Genomic DNA, 24,647 nt, shown 5'->3' with positions numbered 1-24,647 from the left:
GCTCCAGGATATGCTCAGTCATTCATTCATTCCATCGGGTCATTGGTCAACTGGTACAGGGATTTTGAATGACATGCGCCGGCCCGTGCCTTGCCATGGGTGTCCATTTCAACTGCGAAGCCCCCGGGTGACGCGGGGAGATTCATGTGAAATGTCTAACCCCTAACCCTAAACCCTAACCCACTCGAGTGTTTCAGTGGTTAATATCAAAGTTAAGTGTTTAGTTGCATTTGGCTATTTCTTTAGTGTTTTATTTCAGAGTGTTTTAGTGGTTTAATTCAAAGTAAAAATCCTGGGCAACCAATCGGACAATAAGAGCTCATGAGATCAAGAGACTAAATAAAAATCTGAGAATGAGGACCCAGAAATCCTGGCCAAAAAATCGGACTATATGGCAGCATGAGCTCCAGAGAACTCATGCTGCCTTAAAATCTGAGAATGGGGCAAAAATCGGACAAAGGGGGAAATTTTCTGGGCTTTGTTTTTTGATCTGCCAGAAATTAAGTCAGAATCGTAATATAAGGCCAGAAGCCCAGGGGGCCTCTGGGTCTTTAATTATTGTTCCGATTTCGAGTGCTTTAAGGCGGACTCCAGGGGCCGCCCTGCACCTGTTTTCAGAAACTCCGTTTTCAGGAACAGAGGCCTCCAGAGCAGGGGCCCGGCCTTCACACAGTCCAATGCCCGCCCCCCACCCAACCTTTTTGGGCCACGTTTTGAGCTTTTTGGGGGTGGCAGAAGCGTGATTTTACAGTTTGCCGATTTTCACCCACGGCTGATTTGGAAGCAGAGGCTGGTCGACAGGGGAGCCCGGCTTCGGTGGGAGGCTTCCCACGCTCCCCCCCCATGGATTCCTGATCGATTTGCAATCGAGACCCGCCATCCTGTGGCCCACGCCAGCCGACCTCGGTCGGTGTCTGGGCGGACGGTTCCCCGGCTGCGGGTTGACCTCTATGGCCGGGTGGGCCGTGCGAGGGTGTCAGTCTGACTGCTGACTGCCCCCCGTCGGCACGCCAGTTTGCGGACCCCGCGCGGGGCCACCATTCCCGGGCTTCTGGCGGGCGCGCATCCGGACGACACAGCTTCTCAAACACCCACTTTGCGCATCGCTCTACGGCAAAGATGCTCCGCCTTCTCCGTCCCCTCGGAGGGGGCTCCGCAAAACAAAGACCCCCGGTTGCGAACGGGCGTCCCCGTCTCTGCTCGGTGCGGTCGCTCGGGCTACCCCTTTGGTGACTCTGGATAACCTTGAGCCGATCGCTGGCCCCCCGTAGCGGCGATGTCTCTTTCGAATGTCTGCCCTATCAACTTTCGATGGTACTTTACGTGCCTACCATGGTGACAACGGGTAACGGGGAATCAGGGTTCGATTCTGAAGAGGGAGCCTGAGAAACGGCTACCACATCCAAGGAAGGCAGCAGGCGCGCAAATTACCCACTCCCGACTCGGGGAGGTAGTAACGAAAAATAACAATACAGGACTCTTTCGAGGCCCTGTGTCAAGTTATCTCCAGCTCAAAATCCAAAGGACACGAGGACAACTCAAAGTTTCTGGCTCAATCACTTTTATTTGGTTTTTCTTTTGCCTTTGTCCATTGATTTGCCAGTTCAGAGTTAGGTTGTAAACCTTTAAACACAAAGAACATAAGTTACCTTTCAAAATTAAACATTCACATTTAAACATTTTCAAAATACGTTTTTAACTGGGTTTGTATCTAAATAAACATCTTTGTACTTTCAAATTTAATTAAATATTCTAGCAAATCCTGAGAATTCACCCTACTCAGTTACCCATGCTTTAAACATAAATCAGCATTTTAAACAATAAATAAATAAAATCTTACCAACCATTGGCGTCTTTCGACTGAACCGTAGAGTAACTTGGTCTCTACTCCTCTGTGGCTGTTTAAAAAGGGAATGAGGACTTCTACACAGGTGCTACACAATTACAGGGATTGCTGCTGGTGCACTCTGGGAAATGTAGTCCAGATTCAGCCCAACACCTCCCACTTGAGCTCCTGGTTTTCTAAACCCAGAGAGATCACACAAAAACCCTTTACACCTCTGCCTGTTCTTCAGTAGGGAGTAGAATGACAAGGCGTCTGACATCTCTATGAAGAATTGTAGCTGGGATTTTAGTTTGAAGCCTCTTGGTTCTTTCGTTTCCGTTTTTCTTTGTTATGTGCACAGGATAGCTGGGAAAAGTCTTCACAAGCACATCCCTTACGATGCCTTTGCTGTCAGCATTGACACCGACCACTCTAGCCAGCTTGTACTGGCCTCGAAGGGCGTTTTGGTCAGCCACCCAAACCACATCTCCAACAGCAACATTTCGTTCTTTGGTGTGCCATTTGTTCCTTATGAACAGATTAGGCCCAGCCAATTGGCTCCACTTCTTCCAGAAGTTGTTTACCTCCGCTTGAATATGTTGAAGTCTTTTGTAAGGGTAGCCGTGAAACTGGTAATCACCTGGGTCTCCCTTTGGATTGGCACGCCCTAAAAGCAGGGAATTCGGGGTGATGTACTCTACACAGTCTTCTCTGCTTTGAGTTCTTGCATCAATGGGTCTCTCATTTGCAAGGTTAGCTGCCATGAAGAGAAAAGTCTGGAATTCTCCCCATGTGAATACACCGTCTCCACCAAGATTGCTCAACGCCCGCTTCACTACTTTAACAGCTGCCTCTGCTGCACCATTTCGATGAGGCGAGTCTGCAGGGTGGATCTTCCATGACCATTCTGTACCATGCTTGGCAGCTGTGTCTTCAAGTTCAGATTTGTTTAGTCGGCTAAGGAATATGTGAAGTTTCTCTAGTGCAGGTCTGGCTCCCACAAAATTAGTGCCAGGGTCTGACCAGAGTTTCCTGGGATGCCCTCTCAGTGAAGTGAACCTTTGATAGGCTAGCAGGAATCCTTCGGATGAAATGTCACTAACCACCTCTGTGTGTATGGCTCGGGAGGCCATGCAGCAGAAGATTATTCCCCACACTTTGAGTCTAGTTCTCTTCTTGACCTCATCTTTCACTTCATAAGGGCCGAACAGGTCCATGGTGGTGAATTCAAAGGGTGAAGCTGGGCCTGTTCGCTCTAGAGGCAGGTCAGCCATGATTTGTTGACACTGTTTTGCCTTGTTTTTCCTGCAGACCACACAGCTGTCAACCATTCGCTTGGCAAGCCTCCGGCTTTTAATTACCCAGGCCTTCTTCCTCATCCGGAGAAGGGTTCCTGCCACTCCCTCATGGTTGGCATTGTGGGCTGCCCGTGCCAACAACGTGGACACCCATCCTTCCAATGGTAAAATTGGCACTGCGGTCTTCTCTTCGTTGAAAGTTTGAATTCTGCCCCCACAAACTAGCAGTCCAGAGTTCATATCTTTATATACTACCAGTCTGCTTAGAGTTGTGTCTGAGAACTCTCTACCTTCTTGTGCTGCGAGGAAGAGGTCTCTGAGTGCATCTTCATGTTCTTCAACTGTCAGAACAGCTTGCTTTGGTGATTTTACTTCCCGCTTTGACAACTTTGGGGCTCGGCACATCTTCAGCCACTGCTTGGCAGCTAGACGAACCCAGGCAACGACTCTCACCAGTTTGGACAAGTGTCACGTAGAGCTCTCAATGGCCCCTTTTTCTGATCTCTGGGGAGCACAATCACCAGACTGAAGGGTTTTAGAAGTACAAATTGTATTTATTTCACAATATTCAGCTAAAAGATAAGGGAGCATTGACTCTATAGGAGGGAAGGCGCTGATGGTTGGCCCGTACCCCCCAACATGACCATGGTAGTCGCTAGACTATCACCCCCCTCCCCAAAACAGGTGAACCCCAATAGATAAATAGATAAATCTCAACACTCAGCACACAGCAAACAAATCCGTTTATACCGGCAATAAAGGAACCTTCAGACCAGAATAATATAACCCCCCACACCACACAGTCCCCGCCTTGAGAAGAGGCGCACGTTGGGGGAGAGGCGGGACCGCCGTCACGTGTCACCCCCTACCTGTCAATGTCTCCGGTGAGGAGGAATAATATCCGTCGGTCGGCGCTCCGCCCGCCGACCGAGATCGTCCGTGCTAATTACGCCGGTGCTCGCATCCGGTTCTCTTCCTGGTGGTCCAACCCCGCCGCCCTCCACGGCGTGTCCGGATCTCCACTGGCTCCGCCGAACTCTCCAGGCTGGTCAGCAGAAGCGTAGTTTCCGGTACTTCCTGGTTGTCTAGCCCCGCAGCCCTTCACGGCGTGTCCGGATCTCCACTGGCTCCGCCGAACTCTCCAGGCTGGTCAGCAGAGACGCAATCTCCGGTACTTCCTGGCTCCCGGCTCCCGGCTTCCGACTCCCGACTCCCGACCCGTCCGCGCCGTCGTCGGTTCCTCGCGTCATCGGCTCCTCCCTCTCGGCCGCAGCTGCAACGCTTATAAGGGCACACTGGCCCAATCGTGGCGCAGCAATCAGTCTCCGTCTCCCAGCGGTCCAACCCAGAGTCAACCCGCACTGTCTTTCCGATCGCACGGCTACGCATACACACATACTTCTATATTTTACAACTGTTCGGTGCCCGTACGTGACACACCCCCCTGCTTTACCGGTGGTCGTCCCGCCCACTATTCCCGATACCGGATAGGCTTGTTTCCCAAGTTGGCCCGCTGCGATCGGCGCGGTCCCTCAACCTGACCTTCCCCCCTATGCCCTACTTGCTCGGGATCCCCCTCCATCTGGTTTTCCTCTCTGGCCTCGCGCCCAGCCTGCACTGCCTCCGGCCTAGCCGGTTCCCCTGGAAACCTCAGCGGCCACCAACCCATCCCATTACAACTACCATCCCTACCATGGCTTCCCGCCTCCTTACCTGGCCTCTCGTGAGTCCCCTCATCCACCTGCCACTCTCCTGACTGCACCCGTAGATGGTTGCGGTGAATTGTGCGCGCGGGCCCGTCCCTTCCCTCCGGTCTAACCACATAGGTCGGCTGGCCGGGTGCGGACTGCCGGAGGACCACAAAAGGGTGGGGGTCCCAATGGGGCCCTAGCTTACCCCGGGCGCGCCGGCGAAAGTTCCTGATGAGAACACGCTCTCCCGGTAGTAGAGACGTTACAGTGGCCCCACGGTTACGCCGATTCTGGTCCTGCTGCTGCCTCTGGTGGATCCCCTCCCGAGCCAGTTGATAAGCAGTTTTCAGCCGATTACGATGCCGTATCAACCACTCTAATGGAGTTCCACGGTCCGGGGACAGACATGCCCCCCACTCTTGATCCACTGTCAGCCTGGCATGGCGCCCAAATAACAGGTAGAAAGGTGCCAGCCCCGTGCTGCTATGGGGAGTGTTATTGTAGGCGTGCACCAACTCTGGAAGATACTCCTCCCAACGGTCCTGTCTAGTAGGAGCAAGGGTGTTCAGGAGCTTAAGGATGGTCTGGTTCATTCGCTCACAGGCACCATTCCCCTGCGGCCGATAGGGTGTTGTCCGTACCTTTCGGCAGCCATATAGTGAGCACAACTGCTGCGTCAAACCTGCTTTGAAGGCTGGCCCTTGGTCGGTCAGGATCCTTTCTGGGCACCCGAAGGGCTGGAACACGTGGGCCCACAAAGTCCGGGCCGTGGTGGCGGCCGTCTGATCCTTGGTGGGTACTGCGAAAGCAAACCTCGAAAACAAGTCAACCATCACCAGGATATACGGGTATCTATCCCCGGGGCGGCCGAGGGACAAATAATCTAGCGCCAACACTTCCCATGGGTAGCTACACTCTATAGAAGTTAAAGGCACCCTTACCTTAGGGCGGCCACTGCTGACCAAGCACACTGGGCACTCCTTGGCCCAGATTTGGTTATCCTGGCTCATCGATTTCCAAAAGAAGCGCTTCCGTAGGGCCTTCAGCAACCGTTGCCCTTTAGCGTGCGCCAGGCACTCGTGGTACCTGGTCCAAACTAGCAGTCTCTCGTCAGCAGGCACCACAATGACCGCGTCTGCCCCCTTCCCTGAGTGGTCCCGCCACATCAAGACGCCTCCCCTCAGCTCGCACCACTCCACCTCCCCCCACATCCCCTTCCCAGACTCCCTCAGGGCCTGGTACTCCACCGAGATGGATCTTGGGTCGGACTGGAGCCACTGCATTACTTGACTCAACTCGGGGTCTGCCTGCTGCTTCTCCTTCCACGTCCACTCCTCTGGGTCCTCTAGCTCCAACCCGGGTGCCTCTACCAGTCTGGTCATGGCGCCGGGAAGTCTGGATAGGGCATCGGCATTCTGATGCTCCCCACCCGGCTTGTGACACAAGGAGAAATTGTAGTTAGTCAGCTGCGCGACCCACCTTTGTTCCACAGCTCCCAACCTGGCAGTGTGAAGGTGAAGTAGGGGCCGATGGTCGGTGAAGACTTGGAAGGTGGCCCCCCACAGATAATCCTTGAACTTCTCGGTCACTGCCCACTTGAGGGCTAGAAGCTCCAACTTAAAGGCGCTATAATTCTGGTCGTTCCGCTCGGCATCATGCAAACTCCGGCTGGCGTAGGCAATTACGCGTTCTCTCCCTTCTTGGACTTGCGACAAGACCGCCCCCAGCCCCTGTAGACTCGCATCTGTGTATAGACGGAAAGGCAGCAAAAAGTCAGCGTACGCCAATATGGGGGCGTCTAGGAGGGCCTGCTTTAGGACCCGAAAGGCACTCTCACACTCAGGGGTCCAGTCCACTCCCTGACGCCTCGCCCCCGTGGCCCCCCTTAGTAGCCCATGAAGCGGACCCGCCTTCTTGGCAAAGGCTGGAATAAACCTCCGATAATAGCCCGCGAAGCCCAAAAAGGTGCGGACTTCACGGACAGTCGTGGGGACCGGCCATTTCTATACAGCGTCGGTTTTGCTGGGATCTGTCGCTACCCCCCGCTGGCTTACTACATGACCCAGGTACTGTACGGAGCGCTGGAAGAGATGGCACTTCAGAGGTTGCAGCTTTAACCCATGCTCGGCGAGCCGCCGGAAGACTTGCTCGAGGTGTCCTAGGTGGGCGGCAAAATCAGGTGAATAGACTATCACATCATCAAGGTAAATCAGTAAAAAGTCATGTACCTGCCCCCCTAGGCAACGCTGCATTAAACGCTGGAACGTAGCTGGAGCATTACATAGTCCAAACGGCATCCTCTCGAACTGGTAGAGGCCCACTGGGGTGGTAAAGGCAGTCTTTTCCTTGTCCGCTGGATCCACCTCCACCTGCCAGTAGCCGCTTGCCAGATCTAGTGTGGAGTACCACTCTGCTCCCTTCAAGCTAGTCAAGGATTCCTCAATCCGAGGGAGCGGATAAGCATCCTTGTGCGTGACAGCATTGAGTTTGCGGTAATCAACGCAAAACCTCCAGGAGCCATCTTTTTTCCTTACCAAAACTACCGGAGCTGCCCATGGGCTGGAACTCTCCTTGATGACACCCCCGTCCAGCATTTTACGCAGTAGCGCCCTCAGTTCAGCATATAAACTGGGTGGCACTGGCCGATATCGTTCTCGAGTGGGGGCAGCGTCCTTGGTGGGAATGGGATGGTACACTGCATCTGTATGGCCATAGTCCTCTTCATCTCGCGCAAACACCCCTTGCCACTCCTCCAAGAGGGTCCGGAGTCTGTCTTGTTGCCCAGGAGTCAGCCCATCAGCCTGTTGAAACAAACCAGACAGATTGGCGGGAAGAGCACTTTGCACCGGTCGAACATCGACTTCTACCACCTGCTCGCCCCTTCTCCGAAGCACCAGCTGATTTGGGGCCTGGACCTCGTCCGGTCCCAGTCGCGACACCCGGGCTAGGGGTCGCCCGGAGGGTAACTCTACGATATAGGGATGGGGGTTACATACTCTGAGGAGCACCTGCCTATCCCTAACTTGGGCCACCGCTCTACCCACGCACCACTCTTGGCCCCCCTTGTAGCAATCATCCAACAGGACATCCTCTGCCCCACCCACCGGGGCCGCTGGGACATGGGCCCACACTGCAGTCTCTGTTTCTGGGGCAAGTTGCACGGGCCCTTGGGACCGGAGACAAGCAACTCCCAAGTCCATGTCCCGGTTTGCTTCCACTTTTACTCGTCGGCATGCTGCAAATGCCCGGTCCCATGCGATGGTGGCGACCCTGGGGAGAGTAGACTTGAACAGTGTTAGCTGGTGTCCCCCTTGCTGCTGCAGGCCCTCCCAACAATGTTGTACTACATTCATACCAAGTATTCCATAATCCGGTGATAAGTAACTGTCTTCCACAATCACCACCCCCTTCCCTGACACTACTACTCCCCCGACCTCAAAGTCCAACAGCACATACCCCACGTATGGAAGGGCTAATCCATTGGCTGCCTTAAGGGTTAACCAGGAGACCTCTCCTGCAGATTTCATTCCTTCTCCCCGTAGATAGCGCTGGAATAAACTCTGACTGAAAAGGGTCACTTGGGAGCCTGTGTCTAGAATGCAGGGGATCAGCTTACCCTGGACCAGCACCTCCACTTCAGGACATTCCCCCACCAGAGCGAACCTAGCCGGGGCGTCTCTGCCCTCTGTCGATGTCACCCCCGCAGCTGCTGATACGCTGAACTCTGCACTATTAGACTCCCGACGAGGGCAAACCCGCTGCATGTGTCCCGCTTGCCCACATTGCAGACATATAGGCCGTCTCTGGTCATCCCACTGCGGCGTCCTCTCCCTCGGACTTGGGCGGCCTGCCCGTCTGCCAGGTCGCCCCATCATTCTTGCTTCTGGTTCACCGTGGGTCGCAGAGGACCCTCGCTGCGTACGAAGCTCTGTGAGTAGTGCAGTCTTTACCTCAGCCATTTGACTGCGTATCTCCGCAGTTAGTTCAGCTCGCAGGGCTTCCTTCATCTCGTTCCAGCTGTCCACATCTTGTCGGGCTGCAGGGGTGAGTACCTGAGGGCTACTGTATGTCCGGCGAGTCTCCACCTCTCGTGGGAGCTGGGATTCTGTTTCGTTCTCCATAGCCCTGGCCTCTCGACAGCTCTCCTGGAACGAGAGCCCAGGTTCTCTCCTTACGCGTCTCTGTAGCTCCACCTGGATGGGTCCAGGCTGTAGGCCCAACACCAACTGGCTCCGTAGCATGTCATCCTCCAGTCCTTCTACTGGCTCCTTAGACCGCCACCTGGAATGGGACTCACAAAGACGCAGGATAAAGGGCCCCACCCCTTCCCCAGTGTGCTGCTGACATTTATAGAACCGGGCCCTAAGCTGCACTACACTGGTGTTTTCCCCATATATCTTATCGAGGGCTGCAAATATTTTCAGCGCTGTGTCCCTTTCGGTGGCAGCCAGCAGTAACACTTCTCTCTTGGCCTCCCCTTGAAGTGCACTTAACACAAAGTCTACCTGTTGTTCAACCGTTAATGCCTGTGCCCGTAGGTAACTCCCAATTTGGTCTTGCCACTCTGCTAGTGGCTGCTGATGGTCTGGATCTCCATACTTGGGCACCCAGGCACCCCCCAAAAACCAAGGCACCATCATATTATTGACCACCACATTTCCCGTTCCCTGCCCTTCAGTCATGGCGCTGTGCCTTAACAGAGATCCTGCCGACAACGCCAAATAAGTGTCACGTAGAGCTCTCAATGGCCCCTTTTTCTGATCTCTGGGGAGCACAATCACCAGACTGAAGGGTTTTAGAAGTACAAATTGTATTTATTTCACAATATTCAGCTAAAAGATAAGGGAGCATTGACTCGATTGGGAGGGAAGGCGCTGATGGTTGGCCCGTACCCCCCAACATGACCATGGTAGTCGCTAGACTATCACCCCCCTCCCCAAAACAGGTGAACCCCAATAGATAAATAGATAAATCTCAACACTCAGCACACAGCAAACAAATCCGTTTATACCGGCAATAAAGGAACCTTCAGACCAGAATAATATAACCCCCCACACCACACAGTCCCCGCCGTGAGAAGAGGCGCACGTTGGGGGAGAGGCGGGACCGCCGTCACGTGTCACCCCCTACCTGTCAATGTCTCCGGTGAGGAGGAATAATATCCGTCGGTCGGCGCTCCGCCCGCCGACCGAGATCGTCCGTGCTAATTACGCCGGTGCTCGCATCCGGTTCTCTTCCTGGTGGTCCAACCCCGCCGCCCTCCACGGCGTGTCCGGATCTCCACTGGCTCCGCCGAACTCTCCAGGCTGGTCAGCAGAAGCGTAGTTTCCGGTACTTCCTGGTTGTCTAGCCCCGCAGCCCTCCACGGCGTGTCCGGATCTCCACTGGCTCCGCCGAACTCTCCAGGCTGGTCAGCAGAGACGCAATCTCCGGTACTTCCTGGCTCCTGGCTCCCGGCTCCCGGCTCCCGACTCCCGACCCGTCCGCGCCGTCGTCGGTTCCTCGCGTCATCGGCTCCTCCCTCTCGGCCGCAGCTGCAACGCTTATAAGGGCACACTGGCCCAATCGTGGCGCAGCAATCAGTCTCCGTCTCCCAGCGGTCCAACCCAGAGTCAACCCGCACTGTCTTTCCGATCGCACGGCTACGCATACACACATACTTCTATATTTTACAACTGTTCGGTGCCCGTACGTGACACAAGCTACTGAATCTTTTTACCTCCACAAGATCTTTAACCCAGCCAGTGTGCTTCCTTCTTAGAAGTGTTGGGTTGCCCAAAGGTATTTCCTGCTCAGTTTGACTCTTTGGACTTTGCTGAGTGCCTTGTAGGTCTTTCGGCTGAATCTTTGCTTGAGCTCTTGTTAATGCACCTGAGAATGCCTTCCTCTGGAGCTTGTTTACACTCTCCCTGGCCTGAGCAGCAACTTCGCCAGCTGATTTCATAGGCCACCTCTCCACTGGCCACTTCAGGAACTCTGGTCCATTTTGCCATGTGGAAGACAGCACCACAGATTTCAGCTTTTACAGAGTCTCCCTTCTGATCCAGGGGCGTCAGCTTGGCTTTTGATTCAACGAATCGAACTTCAGTGCCTTGACTTGTCTCCCATCTCAAGTACATCACAGCTCCATAGGTTTTGTCACTTCCATCCGAGAATGTAATGCCCCAAGGTTTCCCTTTCCAGCCAGCTGGTGTGAGGCTCCTGTGGAATCTCACTTCTCCAAGCTGCACATATTCTTCAAAGAGTTGTATGGCTTCTTCCCTGAGGAGTTCAGAGAGAGGTTTGTCCCAGGTTCCTTGGGTTAGTCTCCCACCACCTCCCTCTTGGAATGCATTCCTAACAAGAATTGCTCCCTTCTGCTTTGCAGGTGTAACAAAGCCAATTGGGTCATACAGTCCGGCCACTTGACTTAAGAGAACCCTCCTAGTCAGTGGATTAGGTGTCTCAGTTCTCACCTCGTCCTTGAGAAGATCTTTTCCCACTCTTATCTTCAACATGTAGAGCTTGTCTTCATCCATCTGGTAGCCGATACCCAAGGCTCTGTTGTCTTCATCCCTCCTTTGATTTGGAAGAATTAAGGTTTTCTCTTGTATCGCTGTTGGAGCCTCTGTCTCCATTCTTTGCCTCCCACTTTGCCTGGACCGGACCCATGGTTTAAGGAAGAAACCTCCGGCTTCCAGGATCTCTTCAACATTTGCTGTGATTTTGTCCAGCTTATCTCTGTCATTGTGGGAGTTTAAGAGGTCGTCCACATAACTATCCTCTTCAATGACTCTGCGTTCCTCCTCTAAGTGAAGAAAGTTGGGCAGGTGTGCGGTTTCCCTCATTGCCAACTGAGCAATGCACCCTGCAGGTCTGTCCCCAATGTTGACTCTTGTAATTGCATATTCGCTTATCTCTTCATCTGGGCTGTCCCTCCACAGGAACCGGTGAAGATGCATTTCACGCTCCTCCAGCCATACAGAGTTGTACATTTTTTTGATGTCTCCTAAAGATGCATATGTCCCTTCTCTGAATCTCAGCAGGACTACTCGGATCGGGTTGAGAACGTCCGGTCCCTTCAGAAGAAGCTCATTCATCCCTATGCCTTTGTATTTCTGGCTACTATTCCACACAATCCGAACTGGTGTTGTAACTGAATGAGGGTTTGGCGCCAACAGGTGGCTTACGTATCACACTGGCCCATTCCACTCGTCCATGATTTTGGTGGTGAGTTTAATGGCTGCCCCTCGTTTGACCATTTCATGGATCTTGGCAGCATATGCAACTTTCCAGTCCGGCTCTCTGCTTAATTGCTTTTCCATCCTTAAGAAACAAGCCTTGACGCCACTTTTGTTGTTTGGGAGAGAGGCTGGGTCTACCGTCCAAGGATACTTTGCGTCCCAGTGTGGAGTTGGTGTGTGAGCATCCCCCTCCTTGTAGGTGAGGCCTCCTTTAATGATATCCAGCTCCCTTTCTTCTTCCAGGGTCATTTCCTTTCCTCCCGGTGGACAGCTGCCACATCGGCATCCTCCACACCTTGGCTCACATGCAGCTCCAATGCTGTCCCAGTGCCACCACTCAAGGAAGTCACGGTTAGTGGCACCTGTGAATTTGGTTTGGGCCACATCCTTCCGCGGTAGCTGGACTGTGTCAGTTGTTGGCCTTGTGATTTCTTCATATTTGACAGCTGCAGCCCTCATGGAGCGAGCGAAGTGCGTTTTGGACTCATATGCTGCAACCTCCACTCCTTCAAATAAATCGGGATGTGCTCCACCCACTGTCTTCCCCAATGGACTCTCCCACAAGACAAGGTCTCCAATGATTTTAACCCTCTGGGGAGCGAGTCTTCCCTCTCGGTGGCTAATAAGAAGTTCAACCTCTTGCGGTCTCTCCAATTCTTCAAGTTGGACTTCTGGGAAGAATTTTCTCAACTTCTCAGGTTCAATTACTTTATGCACTCTCGCAATTTCATCCAGGCCATAGCAGACCAATTCATGAGCTCTCTGGGTTCCATTTGGTGTCGTGACTCTGACTTTGAGCAGATACCTTTGTGTGTTCACTTCCATAGCCATACCTCCAACACCATGCACAACTAAAGTTATCTTCTCATGCCTTAACATTAGTATTTTTGCAGCCTTATGGGTAATGTAATTTGTATCAGAAGCGAGGTCAATTAGAGTCCCAATCTTCTGCCCTGCAATTGCGGTGACTTGCATTAACATCATGATGACAGGAAGTTCAGAGAGTCCATTTCTTTGCAATAGCTCAGACTGGCCTGAAGAATCAAGTGTCACTGCGGTTTTGTTGGTGTTGGTGAAAGCTTTCCGGCACCGATCTGCAATTTCCGGGGAAAGTTCAGACAAGATCTCCTCTTGTTCCTCAGTTAGTTTGCTTCCACCTTTGACGTCCTTTCCACTCCTTCTCTCTTCCCCTCTTTTGATATCTCCTTTCGGGCAGAGGAAATAGTGGTGGTCTGGGGCACGACCTTCCCTTCTACAGTCTTTATTTCTGCATAGGAAAGTGTCTCTGCAGTACCCCTTTTCATCATGGCATCCAAGACATTTTCTGCAGCCTCCCAGCCTTCTTAATACAGCTCTCTTTTCAGGTAGCTTAAGTCCTTTGAACTTTCTGCAGAAGAAGACTTTGTTGTTGTGCCCACTATCCCCACAGACTCCGCATACCTCATCAAGCTCTTCTTTCTTTATAGTTTTTGTTGAAGCAATCTTTCTGTCACACCTTTTGTCAAAATGATCTGCTTTCTCCCCCTTCTCAACAGTTCTGAGCTGTTCGAGTCTTTCTAGTATCTCTTCTTGGCTTTTCAGGAACTTCAAGAGCATGACAAAGTGGTTGTCTGATGTAACGTTGTTTCTGGGTTCAACCATGAATATCACCCAGTCTCTTTTAATAAAGTCAGGCAACTTGCTCTCGATGGTTTTAATTACAAGTGGGTTCTCTATGGCTCCAGAGTATCCTAATTCTGTGAGATCTGCTAGGGCCTTCTCCACGGTCTGAATGAGGTCAATAACCCTTCTTGGCTGGTTTCCTCTTACATGCGGCATCTTCTCCAACTCTTCCAGGATCTCCACTATGATGGTTGACTTGTTGCCATATCTATTCTCCAGCACCCTGAACATGTCATTGGCGGTGGTGTAGGTTGAAAGCCTGAGGTCTTTTGAGATTTTGTCATCCACACTCTCCAGGAGCTGAATTTTCTTTACTTCCGTTGATCCGGATGGCTCTCCCTGCCTTTGCAGGCTTTCCCAGTCTTTCCTCCATCTGTGAAATTCTCTCCTGCTTCCATAGAAGATCGGTAGAGAGGTTGGCTTGATTTTAATTATTGGTGTGGATGTTGCCAGTTGGGGTAGTTGTTTCACTCCTTTCCCATGCTCATTGATTGTCCGTGCAATGGCAAATTCAGCATTCCTTAACTCAAGCCTGTAGTAGGATGCTCTTACGTCTTTGACTCTTCCATCAAATTCGTCCTTTAATTCTACAGGGATCCATCTCTCCCATGTCGATATCGTTGAGATCGCCTCTTTTATTCTTTTGTCCAAGAGAGCGAGATGCACTTCATAGCCCTCTAAATTGGCACTTTCCACCGGTACATTTGCTGCTTTATCGTTGGCTTTTTCTGCTTCCAGGATTGCCGAAAGAACTTCACTCCTTCCATACCTTGACCACAGGTTTGTTTGGACAATGTCTCTCACATCCGACAACTTCGTTTCACCTTCATTTACTGATCGATCAATGTCGGCCTCTTGCTGTTCATCAAGACATGCTTCCTTATCCTCAGTCTTAATGTCAGCCTCTAGTCCAATCCTATAGTCATCATTGGCCTCGAGCAACTTTCTGAAACAGTCTGAAAGCTTAGTGAATTCCTCCTTAACTCCACTTGAAGCATGCTGTTTGCTCCTCTTGAAATGAAGTTTGCTTGTTTGGTAAAGCTGCTTTTTGCAGAGGTCCGCTCCCTTTTGAGCTGCTGGACCGACTTCCCCAGGACATCTTCTGCCATCTTGACTCCTCCACGTCAACAGCTTGTTTCTGGTTCTGAAGCCGTTTATCTTCAGGGCCAGGCCGGTCCGCGTGGTTTACAACTGTCAAGTTATCTCCAGCTCAAAATCCAAAGGACACGAGGACAACTCAAAGTTTCTGGCTCAATCACTTTTATTTGGTTTTTCTTTTGCCTTTGTCCATTGATTTGCCAGTTCAGAGTTAGGTTGTAAACCTTTAAACACAAAGAACATAAGTTACCTTTCAAAATTAAACATTCACATTTAAACATTTTCAAATTAAGTTTTTAACTGGGTTTGTATCTAAATAAACATCTTTGTACTTTCAAATTTAATTAAATATTCTAGCAAATCCTGAGAATTCACTCTACTCAGTTACCCATGCTTTAAACATAAATCAGCATTTTAAACAATAAATAAATAAAATCTTACCATTGGCGTCTTTGGACTAAACCGTAGAGTTACTTGGTCTCTACTCCTCTGTGGCTTAAAAAGGGAATGAGGACTTCTACACAGGTGCTACACAATTACAGGGATTGCTGCTGGTGCACTCTGGGAAATGTAGTCCAGATTCAGCCCAACACCCTGTAATTGGAATGGGTACACTTTAAATCCTTTAATGAGGATCCATTGGAGGGCAAGTCTGGTGCCAGCAGCCCCGGTAATTCCAGCTACAATAGCGTATATTAAAGTTGCTGCAGTTAAAAAGCTCGTAGTTGGATCTCGGGATCCAGCTGACGGTCCGCCATGAGGCGTGCCACCATCTGTCCCAGCCCCTGCCTCTTGGCGCCCCCTCGATGCTCTTGACTGAGTTACTTTGAAAAAAGTAGAGTGTTTAAAGCAGGCCCGGTCGCCTGAATACCGCAGCTAGGATTAATGGAATAGGACTCCGGTTCTATTTTGTGGGTTTTCTCCTCTGAACTGAAGCCATGATTAAGAGGGACGGCCGGGGGCATTCATATTGTGCCAGTAGAGGTGAAATTCTTGGACCAGCGCAAGACGGACGAAAGCGAAAGCATTTGCCAAGAATGTTTTCATTATTCAAGAACGAGAGTCAGAGGTTCGAAGACGATCAGATACCGTCGTAGTTAAACGCCAACTAGCGATCCGGCGGCGTTATTCCTATGACCCGCTGGGCAGCGTCCGGGAAACCAAAGTCTTTTGGTTCCGGGGGGAGTATGGTTGCAAAGCTGAAACTTAAAGGAATTGACGGAAGGACCAGGAGTGGACCCTGCGGTTTAATTTTACTCAACGCGGGAAACCTCACCCGGACACGGAAAAGATTCACATATTGATAGCTCTTTCTCGATTCTGTAGTTGGTGGAGCGATTTGTCCGGTTAATTCAGATAACGAACGAGACTCCGGCATGCTAACTAGTAGCGCGGCCCCGTGCGGTCGGCGGTCAACTTCTTAGAGGGACAAGTGGCGTTCAGCCACACGAGATTGAGCAATAACAGGTCTGTGATGCCCTTAGATGTCCGGGGCTGCACGCGCGACACAGTGGATCATCGTGTGTCTACCCTGCGCTGAGAGGCGTGGGTAACCCGTTGAACCCCACTCGTGATAGGGATTGGGAATTGCAACTATTTCTCATGAACGAGGAATTCCCAGTAAGCGGGGTTCATAAGCTCGCGTTGATTAAGTCTCTGCCTTATGTACACACCGCCAGTCACTACTACCGATTGGATGGTTCAGTGAGGTCCTCGGATGACCCCCGCCGGAGCCGGAGACGGAGCTGGAGGAGTGCTCAGAAGACGATCAAACTTGACTATCTATCTAGAGGAAGTAAAAGTCGTAACAAGGTTTCCGTATGTGAACCTGCGGAAGGATCATTAACGTTTGGCTCCGGCCAGTCCCAGCTCTGCGACGAGGGGGGAGGGGAAAAGGCGCGCAGCTTCTCCCCCCATCCGCCTAGTCCCGGGCGACCCGTATCAAAAACCAAGAACCCAGCGCGGGTGCGGGCGTTCCCTACGAGCGCCTCTGGGTATCCAGCTAACCCTCCTCACTCAGCCGGAGGTGAAGAATGAAGAACGCAGCTAGCTGAGAGAACTAATGTGATTTGCAGGACACATTGATCATTGACACTTTGAACGCATCTTGCGGCCCCGGGTTCCTCCTTGGGCCACGCCTTTCTGAGGGTCACTTTTCAATCAATCGCTCTGTGTCTGGGCGTCGCAGGCGCAAGCCTTCGTCCCCTTAAGTGCAGACGGCCTCGGGAACCCGTCTCCCTGCCTCGCCAACAAACCTTCTCCCCGCATGTCGAGCCGTCATGTGCGTCTGGCTGCCGGTGGACTAGGCGTCTCACTCGTGCTGGGGCTTGGGTCGGTCGCCCGGGTGTTTTGCGGGTGGGTCTCCTAGCGGGGGCCCCTCGCCCCCAGTGCTGGCCTGTGCCTGGGCCGTGGTGCATTTCCTCTGATGTGCAGTATAACAGAGAAAGCCTAAAGGGCCAAAAGTAGCCAAATGCCTCGTCATCTAATTAGATGACGCATGAATGGCTGAACGAGATTCCCACTGTCCATACCTACTAGCTAGCGAAACCACAGCCAAGGGAACGGGCTTGGCAGAATCAGCGGGGAAAGAAGACGCTGTTGAGCTTGGCCCGGGACCTTCACATCATGCCATGAAGATAGGCTGGATTCCACAATAGTGTTTTTGTATTACCTGGGGAAGATAGACGGAAAGCTTGGTCCGGGAGCTCCACGCATATTACCTGGGGCACAGAGAGAGGAAGCTTGGCCCGGGGACTTCACGACACGCCATGAAGATAGGCCGGATTCCACACCGGAAGTATTTGAGTGTTTTGTTTCCCATAATTTGAACCCCACTTTAGTGCAATGTTTTGGGCCATACATATACTGGTACACCCGCCATACATTTCCATGGAGCTGACATTTACCATACATTGGCTTGAGCTCCAAGGCCCTGACACAGAGCTGACATTCTGACTTTTACCATACAGTGTATAGGCCCATATGAGACAGTACCGCTGGCCGGACTTTGGCACCCTAGACCATTACAAATGGTACATTTTGAGGGTAGAAACCCTTACCCATAATGAAAATGATGAAAAAAGGTAATTTCCTTGATATAAACAGTGTGAGCTAAAGCATTCCTCTTACAGTCCTTTTGAGCGGTTTTCTCCTTCTGCAAAAGCTTTGAAAGTAACAAAAATGATCAAAACGTAGTTGAGTGAATCAGGTTCTACAACTATACCTAATCCTTCATACCATAATGAAAATGATGAAAAAAGCTCATTTGCTTGATATAAACAATGTAAGCTAAAGCCTTCCTCTTCCTCTTTTACAACTATACCTAATCCTTCATACTATAATGAAAATGATGAAAAAGGGTCATTTGTTTGATAGAAACAGTGTAAGCTAAAGCATTCTTCATAGAGTCCGTTATAGCTGTTTCTCCTTCTGCAAAAGCTTTGAAAGTAACAAAAATAGTCAAAACGTATTTGAGTGAACCAGGTTCTAAAACTAAACCGAATCCTTCATACCATAATGATAAAACAAGGTTTTTTGATTGATAGAAACAGTGTAAGCTAAAGCATTCTTCATACAGTCCGTTTTAGCTGTTTTCTCCTTCTACAAAAGCTTTGAAAGTAACAATAGTGGTCAAAACGTTGTTGATTGAATCAGGTTCTAAAACTAATCCTTAATACCATAATGATAATGATAAAACAAGGAGATTTTCTTGATAGAAACAGTGCAAGCTAAAGCATTCTTCATACAGTCCGTTTTCGCTGTTTCCTCCTTCTGCAAAAGCTTTGAAAGTAACAATAATGGTCTAAACGTTGTTGAGTGAATCAGGTCCTAACCTAATCCTTAACACCATAATGATGTTGATGAAACAAGGTAATTTGCTTGATAGAAACAGTGCAAGCTAAAGCATTTCTCTTACAGTCCGTTTTAGCCGTTTACTCCTTCTACAAAAGCTTTGAATGTAACAATAATGGTCAAAACGTTGTTGAGTGAACCAATATTCTAGAACTAAACCTAATCCTTAATACCATAATGATATTGATGAAACAAGGTAATTTGCTTGATAGAAACAGTGCAAGCTAAAGCATTCCTCTTACAGTCCGTTTTAGCTGTTTCCTCCTTCTACAAAAGCTTTAAATGTAACAATAATGGTCAAAACGTTGTTGAGTGAACCAACATTCTAAAACTAAACCTAATCCTTCATACCATAATGAAAATGATGAAACAAGATGATTTGCTCAATGGAAACAGTGCAAGCTAAAGCATTCCTCTTACAGTCCGTTTTAGCTGTTTACTCATTATACAAAAGCTTAGAAAGTAACAACAATGGTCAAAACGTTGTTGAGTGAATCAGGTTCTAAAACTAATCCTTAATACCATAATGATAATGATAAAACAAGGAAATTTGCTTGATAGAAACAGTGTAAGCTAAAGCATTCTTCATACAGTCCGTTTTTGCTGTTTACTCCTTCTACAAAAGCTTAGAAAGTAACAACAATGGTCAAAACGTTGTTGATTGAATCAGGTTCTAAACCTAATCCTTCATACCATAATGATAATGATGAAACAAGGTTTTTTGCTTGATATAAACAGTGTAAGATAAACCATTCTTCATACAGTCAGTTTTAGCCGTTTCCTCCTTCTGCAAAACCTTTGAAAGTAACAACAATGGTCAAAACGTTGTTGAATGAATCAGGTTTTAAAACTAATCCTTCATACCATAATGATAATGATAAAACAAGGAAATTTGCTTGATAGAAACAGTGTAAGCTAAAGCATTCTTCATACAGTCCGTTTTAGCTGTTTACTCCTTCTACAAAAGCTTTGAAAGTAACAACAATGGTCAAAACGTTGTTGAGAGAATCAGGTTCTAAAAGTAAACCTAATCCTTCATAAAATAATGATATTGATCAAACTATGTAATTTGCTTGATAGAAACAGTGCAAGCTAAAGCATACTTCATACAGTGCGTTTCAGCTGTTTACTTCTTCTACAAAAGCTTTGAAAGTAACAATAATGGTCAAGACGTTGTTGAGTTAATTAGGTTCTGAACCTAATCCTTCATACCATAATGATAATGATGAAACAAGGTAATTTGCTTGATAGAAACAGTGTAAGCTAAAGCATTCCTCTTACAGTCCGTTTTAGCCGTTTACTCCTTCTACAAAAGCTTTGAATGTAACAATAATGGTCAAAACGTTGTTGAGTGAACCAACATTCTAAAACTAAACCTAATCCTTCATACCATAATGAAAATGATGAAACAAGGTGATTTGCTCAATGGAAACAGTGCAAGCTAAAGCATTCCTCTTACAGTCCGTTTTAGCTGTTTACTCCTCCTGCAAAAGCTTTGAAAGTAACAACAATGGTCAAAACGTTGAGTAAACCAACGTTCTAAAACTAAACCTAATCCTTAATACTATAATGGTAATGATGAAACAAGGTTTTTTGCTTAATAGAAACAGTGTAAGATAAACCATTCATACAATTAGTTTTAGCCGTTTCCTCCTTCTGCAAAAGCTTTGAAAGTAACAACAATGGTCAAAACGTTGTTGAGTGATACAGGTTTTAAAACTAATCCTTCATACCATAATGATAATGATGAAACAAGGTAATTTGCTTGATAGAAACAGTGCAAGCTAAAGCATTCTTCATACAGTCCGTTTTTGCTGTTTACTCCTTCTACAAAAGCTTAGAAAGTAACAACAATGGTCAAAACGTTGTTGATTGAATCAGGTTCTAAAACTAAACCTATTCCTTAATACTATAATGGTAATGATGAAACAAGGTTTTTTGCTTGATATAAACACTGTAAGATAAACCATTCTTCATACAGTCAGTTTTAGCCGTTTCCTCCTTCTGCAAGAGCTTTAAAAATAACAACAATGGTCAAAACGTTGTTGAGTGAATCAGGTTCTAAAACTAATCCTTAATACCATAATAATAATGATAAAACAAGGAAATTTGCTTGATAGAAACAGTGTAAGCTAAAGCATTCTTCATACAGTCCGTTTTCGCTGTTTACTCCTTCTACAAAAGCTTAGAAAGTAACAACAATGGTCAAAACGTTGTTGAGTGAATCAGGTCCTAACCTAATCCTTAATACCATAATGATATTGATGAAACAAGGTAATTTGCTTGATAGAAACAGTGCAAGCTAAAGCATTCCTCTTACAGTCCGTTTTAGCCGTTTACTCATTCTACAAAAGCTTTGACTGTAACAATAATGGTCAAAACGTTGTTGAGTGAACCAACATTCTAAAACTAAACCTAATCCTTAATACCATAATGATATTGATGAAACAAGTGTGACCGCTGCGGTCCTGGAATAATGGTGGTATGCAACAAGTAATTGACCAGACACAAATTATACAATTTTGAGCGATTTATTTGGCGTAATGAGACTTAAAAATCGGAAAATATATGTTTTTATTTCATTGTATTAAATATAATCATTAAAAATACCAATTATAACCTATGTGCTCCAATGCTAACCAGAAAGAGAGAAAGCCACTCAGGGCTGGCCAGTAGCGGCCACAACAACGATGGAGGACTAAGGGGCTGGAATAGAGCACTCACTACGCTCCGTGCCACACATTCATACACACCAAATCAAGAAAAGAGGCAAACTGAAAATGTACAAGTGGTGAAGGGAGGTGCAAAATACCACGGCATTCAAAAGGAGTGATGGTGCAGCAGTGAGTAACTCTATCACCAAATCCCCCACCATGAGAAGCCACGCCCGGACCAGACCCTGAGCAGGAAAAGACACAATGAGCACAAGTACCCAATCACAGGGTTCAATATATTAAAATCAACTAAGCACCAAACAAACACAGTAAATAGTAAATAAGTAAATTAAGTAAAGAAACAACAAAAACGAAATTAAATGCCAATTAGACCCAAATAAAAAACTGCAAGGCACTCAGCGCCTGTAAGGACAAGAAAAGAGTTAACACATGTAATATATATTCCTTCTCTACTTGTAAACTGGCATTACCTAGTATGACTACAAGAGAGCGGCTACGTCATAGCAGGCCGCCTCCTTTACACACGCAGCAGTCTGAGCCAGCGTCTAAAACACAAAAAGGAGAACTGAGAATTCACTAAAAAATGAGGAGCACAAACACACCTACCAGGCCTTCAGCAGTGAGAGGAATACCCGCCCCAGGGACCACGATTGGCGCAAGTGGCACAGGGATGTAGCGTCAGTACGGGTGTCTGCTGTGTGTTTATATACGAGTGCTAATGTAATGGAATGCGGAAGTCTACGTACCGGCTTGGGGGGGAATTCCCTCTACGGCGGCTCATTAGGGACAGACAACCCACCGGTTACACAAGGTAATTTGCTTGATAGAAACAGTGTAAGCTAAAGCATTCTTCATTCAGTCCGTTTTAGCTGTTTACTCCTTCTACAAAAGCTTTGAAAGTAACAATAATGGTCAAAACGTTGTTGAGTGAATGAGGTTCTAAAAACTAAACCTAATCCTTAATACTATAATGGTAATGATGAAACAAGGTTTTTTGCTTGATATAAACAGTGTAAGATAAACCATTCTTCATACAGTCAGTTTTAGCCGTTTCCTCCTTCTGCAAAAGCTTTGAAAGTAACAATAATGGTCAAAACGTTGTTGAGTGAACCAACATTCTAAAACTAAACCTAATCCTTAATACCATAATGATAATGATAAAACAAGGAAATTTGCTTGATAGAAACAGTGCAAGCTAAAGCATTCTTCATACAGTCCGTTTTCGCTGTTTACTCCCTCTACAAAAGCTTAGAAAGTAACAATAATGGTCAAAACGTTGTTGAGTAAATCAGGTTCTAAAACTAAACCTAATCCTTCATACCATAATGATAAAACAAGGAAATTTGCTTGATACAAACAGTGTAAGCTAAAGCATTCTTCATACAGTCCGTTTTCGCTGTTTACTCCTTCTACAAAAGCTTAGAAAGGAACAACAATGGTCAAAACGTTGTTGAGTGAATCAGGTTCTAAACCTAATCCTTAATACCATAATTATAAAACAAGGAAATTTGCTTGATAGAAACAGTGTAAGCTAAAGCATTCTTCATACAGTCCGTTTTTGCTGTTTACTCATTCTACAAAAGCTTTAACATTAACAATAATGGTCAAAACGTTGTTGAGTGAATCAGGTTCTAAACCTAATCCTTCATACCATAATGATAATGATGAAACAAGGTAATTTGCTTGATACAAACAGTGTAAGCTAAAGCATTCTTCATACAGTCCGTTTTCGCTGTTTACTCCTTCTACAAAAGCTTAGAAAGTAACAACAATGGTCAAAACGTTGTTGAGTGAATCAGGTTCTAAACCTAATCCTTCATACCATAATGATAATGATGAAACAAGGAAGTTTGCTTGATACAAACAGTGTAAGCTAAAGCATTCTTCATACAGTCCGTTTTCGCTGTTTACTCCTTCTACAAAAGCTTAGAAAGTAACAACAATGGTCAAAACGTTGTTGAGTGAATAAGGTTCTAAAACTAAACCTAATCCTTCTTAACATAATGATATTGATGAAACAATGTAATTTGCTTGATAGAAACAGTGTAAGCTAAAGCATTCTTCATACAGTCCGTTTTCGCTGTTTACTCCTTCTACAAAAGCTTAGAAAGGAACAACAATGGTCAAAACGTTGTTGAGTGAATCAGGTTCTAAACCTAATCCTTCATAACATAATGATATTGATGAAACAATGTAATTTGCTTGATAGAAACAGTGTAAGCTAAAGCATTCTTCATACAGTCCGTTTCAGCTGTTTTCTCCTTCTACAAAAGCTTTAACCGTAACAATAATGGTCAAAATGTTGTTGAGTGAATCAGGTTCTAAAACTAAACCTAATCCTTCATACCATAATTATAAAACAAGGAAATTTGCTTGATAGAAACAGTGTAAGCTAAAGCATTCTTCATACAGTCCGTTTTCGCTGTTTACTCATTCTACAAAAGCTTAGAAAGTAACAACAATGGTCAAAACGTTGTTGAATTAACCAACATTCTAAAAGTAAACCTAATCCTTCATACCATAATGAAAATGATGAAACAAGGTGATTTGCTCAATCGAAACACTGTAAGCTAAAGCATTCTTCATACAATCCGTTTTCGCTGTTTACTCCTTCTACAAAAGCTTAGAAAGTAACAACAATGGTCAAAACGTTGTTGAGTGAATAAGGTTCTAAAACTAAACCTAATCCTTCATACTATAATTATAAAACAAGGAAATTTGCTTGATAGAAACAGTGTAAGCTAAAGCATTCTTCATACAGTCCGTTTTCGCTGTTTACTCATTCTACAAAAGCTTTAACATTAACAATAATGGTCAAAACGTTGTTGAGTGAATCAGGTTCTAAACCTAATCCTTCATACCATAATGATAATGATGAAACAAGGTAATTTGCTTGATAGAAACAGTGTAAGCTAAAGCATTCTTCATACAGTCCGTTTTAGCTGTTTACTCCTTCTACAAAAGCTTTGAAAGTAACAACAATGGTCAAAACGTTGTTGAGTGAATCAGGTTCTAAAACTAAACCTAATCCTTCTTAACATAATGATATTGATGAAACAATGTAATTTGCTTGATACAAACAGTGTAAGCTAAAGCATTCTTCAAACAGTCCGTTTCAGCTGTTTTCTCCTTTTACAAAAGCTTTAACATTAACAATAATGGTCAAAACGTTGTTGAGTGAATCAGGTTCTAAACCTAATCCTTCATACCATAATGATAAAACAAGGAAATTTTCTTGATAGAAACAGTGTAAGCTAAAGCATTCTTCATACAGTCCGTTTTCGCTGTTTACTCATTCTACAAAACCTTTAAGATTAACAATA

The sequence above is a fragment of the Pungitius pungitius genome, chromosome 17 (genome assembly GCF_949316345.1).
Source record: "Pungitius pungitius chromosome 17, fPunPun2.1, whole genome shotgun sequence".
Taxonomy (NCBI): domain Eukaryota; kingdom Metazoa; phylum Chordata; class Actinopteri; order Perciformes; family Gasterosteidae; genus Pungitius; species Pungitius pungitius.
This window is presented reverse-complemented; position numbering follows the sequence as displayed.